Genomic DNA, 9,640 nt, shown 5'->3' on the forward strand with positions numbered 1-9,640 from the left:
CAAAAAGCCTTGCGCAGACGAGTTTTTCAGGAGTAGGTCTATCTAGCGACGAGGTAAATGTTTATTTAGTAATCTAAGCCATGTTACGATATTGTAATGAATCCCTCACGAACAGGAGACCAGAGTAGTGTTCGGGAAAAAGGCCCATTTATTTGAGCGCTCCAAAAACTCCGGTAACACTCCAGGGGGTAAAAGACTCCGTCCCAAACTCTGACTCTTCTAGCGTAACACACACACTCCATACACACATACTCGTTTACAGTACCAAGCGGGTGCCCCCTCCCCTCTCTGCTCAATCTCCAGCCCGCACACTGACTGACAGCGTAGCCTGTAAACTGAGCTCAGCTGTTTATTTAGCCTAGGAATATCTCCGGACTATAGTAGCTGCAATGGACGACTTTGAATGCGATTTTGAAGAGTTTCTTGTAGCGGACACAGACCCAGAGCCATACCTGTTTGAGCTGGAGCATACAGATGAGGAACTTGGATGCTGAGCGGGCGAGAAGAGAGGCTGAATCCTCCGCTCCCATTTTGCTGAACAGAATGGAATTCGGTGCTGCCATCGTTGGGGAGATATATCATCAGGAGGAAAAGTGCCGCAGAGAGTGCATCACAAGGAGTGAAGTTGCGTCTTCTTTTCCTCGCAGATGACGGTTCGGGTTCATTCTCTCCTGTTGCGTGCTAAGTGTGGTCCATTCGCAAACTTTATAACTAAAACAACTTTTCACTACTCTCCATCGACGAACTACTAACACTCTCTGCTGTTTCCTCCTCCTTCCTTCCTTCTGCTGTCTTCACTGGTTTATTTATACACACGAAACGCGTTCTCTGGCTGGCTGGATTGTCCGCTAGGGCTGCCGTACATACATGGCGGCGCAAGATGGCGACCTCTCTAAAGCAAGGCCCTTGCTGTATATATATATATATATATATATATATATATATATATATATATATATATAAAGCATAATTATAAGGCACGAAAACCAAACGAATTTTATTTTATAGTGATTATACACTTATATAAACATATTAATGGGTAGAATATTCAGATTCAGATTCAGATTTGACAATAAACCATGCCAAATATTACACACTGGCCCTTTAAATAGCATACATGATGGATGTCAGAGGAAAGATCTGACAGACTGGATGTCTTACGTAGTTGACAAAAAGAAATATATTTATTAACTTCACTTCACATCAGTCATAGTGAGTAGCCATTATAGCCCTGTTTTCACCAAGCAGTGTGGTTCAGTTCAGTTCGGTACGCATTTTTTCCGTTTCCACGGTGAAAAGTTGTGTAGGGTAGCTACCAATAGCACCGTTCCTTATAGTCCATTTTTGGTCACTTCTCTGTTGGGGTATCTAGCACACAGATGTGGTACTAAAAGGTGGAGCTAGAAACAATGCAGTTTGTTGATTTGTCAATACAGGACAGTTGCTCTTGCTAAGGGCTGAGTTGTGGCTGGTTTTGAAGCTAATGAAACCACTGTTCATACTGTGGCAAGTCTTACATATATTAGTTAACTATAACTATGAAATGAAAGGATGTTTGGCTGCCTCTAACAGCAGCTATAGACTGAGAAAAAAGTAACTTAATTCACTAGGTCAACTGCCAGCAACTTTTTTTTTTTTTTTCCTTCCTACTTGTCTGCATTGGTCTTCATAGCTTAGCGCCACTAAAGGGTGTAAGCTTCTTGTGAAGATTGATGCACTGTTAATCTTGCAGTCAAGTATTTTATACCCATAATGTGTGGTTGTGACCGTCACCCACCCTCCCTGGAGACTAGCCTAACAGCCTTTATTGGAAAAACTTCCTAATATGAGTCAGAGAGGGCCGTGATACACCAAAGTGTGTCAGGGGGAAAGTAAGGACACAAGCAAGGGGGAAGGGGCAGGTGTTATATAGTGACAGTGCATGCAGAGAAGAAGGAGGAAAAACAAACAAACAAATAAACAAACAAACGGAAAAAAAAACGGGGGAGAAACAGGCAGTGTAGCTGATGTATTGTGGCCTTGAGGTGGTTGTGCTCCATGCAGATTATCAAAAATAAACATATACATGTCTACTATACTGTACTGAAAAACAAAAACAAAAGAGAAGTCTATACTGAACACCAAAAATGTGAGAGTCTTGGTGGAGGGGGAAAGCCCGATTGCAGAGAAGAGTTGCCAGCGCGGTGTGGTAGGTTTGAGAAGCAAGTGGGCCCCTTTGGAGTGATCCCATTGGTTCTTTGCGATGCGTCACGGAGCTGAAGTATCGAACATGCATGCGTGTATTTGAACCCTCCCAATGTGTTTATGAAAACCATCACCAGGGTCCAGGGCCAGCCCTGTGGGGGAAGGGGAGCGGTATGGCACCCCAAGACCGCAGGAGCGCCCAGACCCCAAGACCAGGGAGCCGCAGAGGCCGCAGGACACCACGCAGGCCCAAGGACCCAGGGCGGCAATGGCTGGCACCCCGAGAGAGCCAGAGACACACCCCAGACAGGCGGGGCAGGAGGGCCCGCCCACCCACCGCCCGACGCGGACCGCCCCCACCCCACCCCACGTCTACACTTTGGCTATGGTTAGACGTCTACCAAATTTTCACTGACAGCCCAAATTCAGCCGTGATTTAGCCTAGACGTCAGGTCTTCATGTAGACAGCTATTAGACATTTTTTAAACCAAAAAATACTTGCTGGGGTACTGTACCGGAAATGTTGGAGGCAGGTGGAAATGGGAATTTCATTTTAAAGTTCAAAATATATATATTTATAAACCATAATTCTCATTTTGTTTTTATTTGTGAGCTTTTTACATCATCTGTGATTTTTATTCATTGACAAAAAAACAATCTGTCAATCAATATGTTCTGTCACAGACAGTTTTTTTTTTTTTTTTTTTTTTTCAGTTTTTGTTGTGGGAAATCAGTTATTAGCAAATCTTAACTGACCAAAGTAACTGTGTCACAGGCTGAAAGAAAAAAAAATCCCATCCAAATTCTCATCCCCTGCTCCAGAGTTTCTGAAAATCTTTAGGTTCGGCAACACACACACATACACACATACACACACACACACACACACACACACACACATACGGGTCAAAAAAGGAATGAGGAAAGGCATCGAGATACAACTGGCTGGGAAGCAAATAAAAGCTGCACAGGTCGAGGAGAGCTGTAGAACACCACACATCAAAGCAGAACACCTCTGGCCGAAGCAAATCTAAACAGAGATCAAATTTACACACAACCTGCAGACCAGATACTGTAATGTGTAGAACCGCAGCTCAGTAACTCACGCACATCAGTATCTAATTTAGCCCATGTCATACCTTGTTTATGTGAATCAATTCTCCCTTACTTTAGATGCTGGCTTGCATTTCAGTTGTCATTTTCCTGTACAGTTGGTCATGTTGGAGGAGTTCTAGCAGCATTGAGCCAGAGGGGGTGAATGGAGTGCAGAGTGGCATGCATCGAGGCTGAGAGCTGTAAGTTTTCTTGTGAGAGAGAGAGAGGGAGAATTAGCAAGTACACACAGCTTGGAGAGAAGGAAGTGTTTTTTTTTTTTGTTGTTTTTTTTTTCCCTGTTTCAGCTCTTCTGCGGCAGGATAAATGTTCTTCTTGGAGCTATCAGAAAGCTCATGATTTATTCACTACGTCCTGTGGCCCATCTGACTCCCCTACCATCTACAGGGCGCAAACACAAATGCAGAAATGGAAACACACTTGACCACAATAGACTGTCTCTGTGTCTCTCTCTTAACACTTGCTTTACACATATATCTAAAACATGTTGTGGTGTGTGAAAAAAAAAAAAAAAAACCCTATACAGGAGACAGATGCCTGATGGAAATACAACATTGAGACATAAATCTAGGAACAAAATGTAACTGTGGTGACTGCAGATGAACCAACAAGTTCTCACTCCCAACTCGTCACATATTGCCACTTAGTCAGTGGACTTTAACGTCCACGTATGATGTGCTTGGTATACTGGCTGCATCTGTTGTTGAGGTTCCAGGATGTTGTGTCAGTTTACACCTTTTAGTGTCTTTTCAAAATACACCTCTGTTTTTACAGGAAATGTATAGTTTCTGCTTGTTAGATGTTTCCAGTCCTTTTCATAGTAAACTTACAACATCAGTAAAACACCTAATTTTCACATTTATTTCCTTGTGCAACAAAAGCACATAGTTAGGTTTGGAAAAAAACATCATGGTTTGACTCAACATTCATACAGGAAGCAAACACCAGGCTCCCAGGTGAAAAGCCAGTGTTTGTTGGACCCATCCACCACTCCTCCTGCCCACCTTATAAGGACTTTCTGGCTCATTAAATTGTGTTTTTGTCCGGTGGGGTAATTAACTCACGCTTCCTGGCGATGTATCATACTGCTCCGAAAGGATGCCCTTTTTGTCAGTGTCTGATGAGGAAATCCTTGACCAAACAGCGGTATTCAGTGACTTCAGAATGACAATAGGTTAGATGCACAGGGTGTATCAGTGTGTGTTTGCATGGCTTCAAACAGTTTTACTATACAACTCAATCGCCAGAAGAAATATTTGCATTGTACGTCTCTGCAAATTATGGATACATTACATTTATGTATTATTATGTAACAGATATGTTGAAACTTAATGTTTCTCAACAACACTTTGATAAAGGTGTGGTAAGGTTTATGCACAGAACCACTTGGTTATGGTGAGGAAAAGATCATGTTCTGGCTTAAAACATCCATGTTTGGTGGCTTGCACGTTGCTGGGAAAAGCTGGTAAAAAAAAAACACCCAGGTTCTGGGCCACAAACACTGGTGGAAACGTCATAGAGGGTCGCCAAAAATCAACCTCTGTTTTTTGTTTATTGGTCCTGAACAGTGGTCTGTAGTTTGGCAGCTGTCTCACCTAGGTGTCAGACTATCTATCATCCCATCCAACACCAGATGACAAAGTCAGGTCACATACCATACATCACATTTGAAGCCTATGTTTGCTATGTATGAAACATGCAAAGGCAACCTGTCTGTGGTATGCAGAAACATACAATGTGAACATTTTCTTCTTGTTGACTGGGCTGCTCTTTTGCATTTTAAGGCTCCTGCAGGCCTGGCATGGTGCTGAGGCTGCCAGGAGCGCTGTGAGTGGAGGATAAAAAGAAAACAATACATCTATTCGTCCAACCTTCTGCCTCCTCTCACAACTTTTCTCTTAAGCAAAAAAACAGAGAACTTGTCAGAGAAATACATGATGTCATTCTCACTTTTACTCTTTCTATCAACTCATTTTTCTCACCTTCTCTGATATCTGGTGATAAATACGAGTATAAATAGATGTAACGACTGCTCGTGCAAAGGATAGGTGGCAAGAAAAAAGGAATAAAAGTTTTTATTACTGTGAGAGTGTATTTTTATACTAATAGAAGGTCAAGAGCTCTTCAATCAGCCTTTGTAAAAGGGATTTATTGTAGTTTCTTCAAGGGTAACCTGTATGTTTTCAACCTGTACTCTATTTTTCCCATGTTTTTGTATCTAAGTGACTAATGGAAACAAGAATATTTGTTTGGTCTGGTATTGAGCGAGAGCACTACAAACAGCAGAGCAACAAAGACTGAAACGTAACCATTTGGAGTATGTGTGCACTGTCAATGTATGTCCACTAAAAGTGCTTGTTTTTTGCTACCGACAGGCTCCATTTAAATAAACAGTAATTAATTCATCTAAAAACACGCTTCATTCAAAGTCTTCAGAAACAAAATAAAACTCACAAAAACCATCTTGGTTCATCTTTCCACTGTTCCCACAATCACAGACTCTGGTTTGGTTGAAATAAACCCTTTAGTTACCCAGTTAGATGTGAAAATATTCTGACTCCATACATGCTGAAATGTTTATTTAAATGGACCTTACCAAAAACTCATTTCCATAACAGTAAGTAAGTAAAGCTTTATTTATATAGCACCTTTCAAGACCATGCTCACAAAGTGCTGTACAATAGAAATAAAATAGAAATAAAACACAACACAATACAATATTACAGTACACACGGCAAACAAGGACAAGATATGCCTGGAATGCACCAAATAAACAGTTCAATATATACACATGTAACACAGAAAAGATTATGTAATCACACTATAGACACCGCATCTAAAAAGGCAACAGAAAAAATGTGGGTTTTAAGGCGTTTTTTAAAACTCTCAACAGAGGTGGAGTTTTTTACTGCGGTGGGAAGTTTGTTCCATAATTTGGGGGCCACCACAGAGAAGGTATGGTCACCTTTGGTTTTCAAATTAGTCCTGGGGACAGTAAGAAGCCCTGCATGGGATGATCTAAGGGGTCTCACAGGTGTGTGAGGACTAAGCAGATCACTAATATAGCTGGGAGCCAGGCCATGCAGAGCCTTGTAGGTAATTAAAAGTATTTTAAAATCAATTCTAAATTTAACGGGTAACAGTGCGGAGTGGCCAGGATGGGAGTTATGTGAGAGTGGCATGAAGACTTGGTGAGAACCATCGCAGCAGCATTTTGCCCTACCTGTAATCGGTTCAGAGAAGTTTGGGAGAAGCAAGTAAATAAGGAATTACAGTAATCCAGACGGGTAGAGATGAAAGTGTGAATACGTTTTTCCATGTCCTGGGATAAGAGAACCGGGTGAAGTTTCCTGATGTTCCTCAATGTTATCAGACACTTAAAATAAAATTCTAAGCCTGTCAGTGGCAAAAAACAAGCACTTTTTAAGCCTTAGTGATGGCGATAGCCGTGGCTGGAGGCATTATGGTTTCAGGTTGTCCGTCCGTCCCATTCTCATGAACGTGATATCTCAAGAAAGCCAAGAGGGAATTTCCTCAAATTCGGCACAAATGTCCACTTGGAATCAGCAATGAACTGAGTCGATTTTGGTGGTCAAGGGTCAAAGTCAATGCGACCCTGCATCCATCTCATTCTAGTGAATGCAATATCTCAAGAGGGCCTTATGGGAATTTCTTAAAATTTGGCACAAATGTCCACTTGGACATAGCAACAAATGTCTTATATGATATAATAATGAAGTGATGATATTTTCTATCCAAAAGGTCAATGGTCAATTTCACTGACACCATAATGCTCTAATGTTCTGATGTGTTATTCTTAATCTTACTCACCACAAGCAATCAGATATAAAGCACGAGTTGCAACCTGTATACTGTTCAACATGTTACAAGTCTTTTTTTAATAATCTTTTGCATTTATATATACTGTATGTGAAATTCCACTACATACAATTTAACATATGCATGTGTTGATATGTTGTAGACTATACATCTTGCAGAAATATTTGTGGCCACCCTGCAGCAAACATCTTTATTTTAATCCCAGAAAATCAAGAATGAAGGACTTCTCCTTGTTCCCAGTTTCATTATTTAGCCCCCCCTCTTTTCTATGGTCTCTCCCCCCTCTCTCTTCCTATACATCTGTCTTTTTCTCCATTTTCATCTTGCCGTCTCTCTCTCTTTCTCTCTCTTTCTCTCTCTGTCTGCCTGTGTCGTACACTCTCCCTCCTTCAAACATTCTTCCTCTTTTATTCTCCCTCTCCTTCACATAGATTACTGTGTGGCAGTATGGGGGTCTGGAGCACTGCCTGCTCCAGCTAGCTTAGGTGAATCAGTTGCCATGGCAATCAAACCCAAATAACCAACAATGGCATGTTAATTATGGTTATTACTGTATGAAGACTGTTCCAAGAAAATGAGCGATGTTACTTTTCTTTGGAGGGATTAAAGAAAGAAAATGTCAGAGGTGAAGCAGTTTGGACAGCATAATTCATAACAGAGCTTGATTGCACAAGTGTTGGGCCCTGCAAAGTCCTTTGGACTGTTTTGGTGCAAATGGAGGGTTCAGAAAGGAGCTTGCTGCCCTTGGCTCTGAGCGAGTGACAGGAAAATACGGCAATAGCTGTGCGAAAAAATTGGCCACGCTAAAACCCCACTGTAACAGCACTAAAACGTATGCAATGTCAACTAAGTGCATTTGACTTGGCTAAAAACACTGTAATCAGAAAAAAGCTCAATAAAACAATAATGTGCCTTAACATTAAAGTTAAATCATCAACACATTTTTTGTAACAGAATTAAAACTGATATAAGTTGGATATTTGTCTCTTACAGAATTAGAATCAGGTTTGCTGCCACGTAGGTTAACACATCACAACACAAGGAATTTACTTTGGTGTTTTGGTGCATAGCAATAAACAGAAAGATAAAAGCAAGTTCTGCATTAGTCAAGAAACATAAATGTCATAAAAAATATCAATAAAAATATGAAAGAAATATATGATAAAACATACAGACAACATATGCTGTACAGTGAAAAATGTCACCTATAGTGATGAACCAAGACAGAATTGTCATGCAACTATGCCATTCCTGTCAAGTACTAAGGACCATTTTAGCCATTTTAATATCGGTTTTCCTTCCTGAAAACGTGATTTTCCAGTCAACAAACCTCCTCATCTTAATTTCCAGCTGCAGCAGGCAGCTTTAAACAGTGAACCCCCCCGACTATAAGTTTACAGTTGGTACACAATGAAGGAGAATATGGTGGTGCTTAGTCACTCAACAGGACCAATGGACTCCCTGCAGTTAGTATTAATTTTTGTTGTGCTCTGCCCAACAATAGACAGCAGGTTGTCAAATTGCCCCCGAGTCATCCTAAAATATACCTGGAAACGGCCATTGTGGAGGCAAAGCTCCTGGACCAACTGGCACTCCCCGTGATCCACCCTCTTTTTTAGGGTCTCATGTACCCACACAGATCTCTGTTTCCCTGTACCCAACAAACTATTTACTGGCAGCCTCTCACCCTTAGCCATAAAGTAATTAGTATCTAGTTTAGGAACTAGATGCTAATTACTGTGAAATAAATAAATAAAAAGTAATAAAATACTATGTAGATTGATTACACAGGAAGGTTATGGTAAGGAGGTGAAGGGGTGGTTGCCTGACAATAAAAAAGGTGCAGCGTTTTTTTTAACTAGTGACATTCAATTAAAAAAAAAGGCAGTGTGGTGCGCTGCACATTTTGCAACCTGCAAAACACTTTCTGTGTGATCGGGGCCTTGGGATATTCAAATAGTATAAATTGTGGATTTTACCAACAGCCCCACGAATGCAGGTCCTGAATTAGTCATGTATCATGATGCTTTTACATTTCCCAAACATCTGAATAATGTCATACTTTGCCATAGTTCTGTCCACCTTTTCCTTGTGAGCCCATTTTGTCAGCTGAGTGACATACTGTGAAACATATGTTGTATTTCTTATTCATTATGGTAGAAATGTTACCAAGAAAGTTGCATTCTTTTGTTGTCCTCAACAATACATAAAATGCTCAACAGGTAAACAGCACAGTTACAAAATATATTTTCTTTTTAGAGCATGATATTTGTTCTGCCTTCCAGCTACTAATGGACTTTATAGGTCTGCTAATGTACTATGGCTGCTTCCTGTGTGCTGTTCGATAGCAGTCTCTGCGGGGCTGGCACACGTCAGAACACATCCTCAACTGATATTCCAGCTCTTAAGTCTATTCAAAAGGCTTTCATAACATTCATGTTTACCACAGCGGATGGCCTACGCTGACAGTGAACGAGGAGGAAGCAGAGAGACAGGAATGAGA

The sequence above is a fragment of the Epinephelus lanceolatus genome, chromosome 14, assembly GCF_041903045.1.
Source record: "Epinephelus lanceolatus isolate andai-2023 chromosome 14, ASM4190304v1, whole genome shotgun sequence".
Classification (NCBI taxonomy): Eukaryota; Metazoa; Chordata; class Actinopteri; order Perciformes; family Serranidae; genus Epinephelus; species Epinephelus lanceolatus.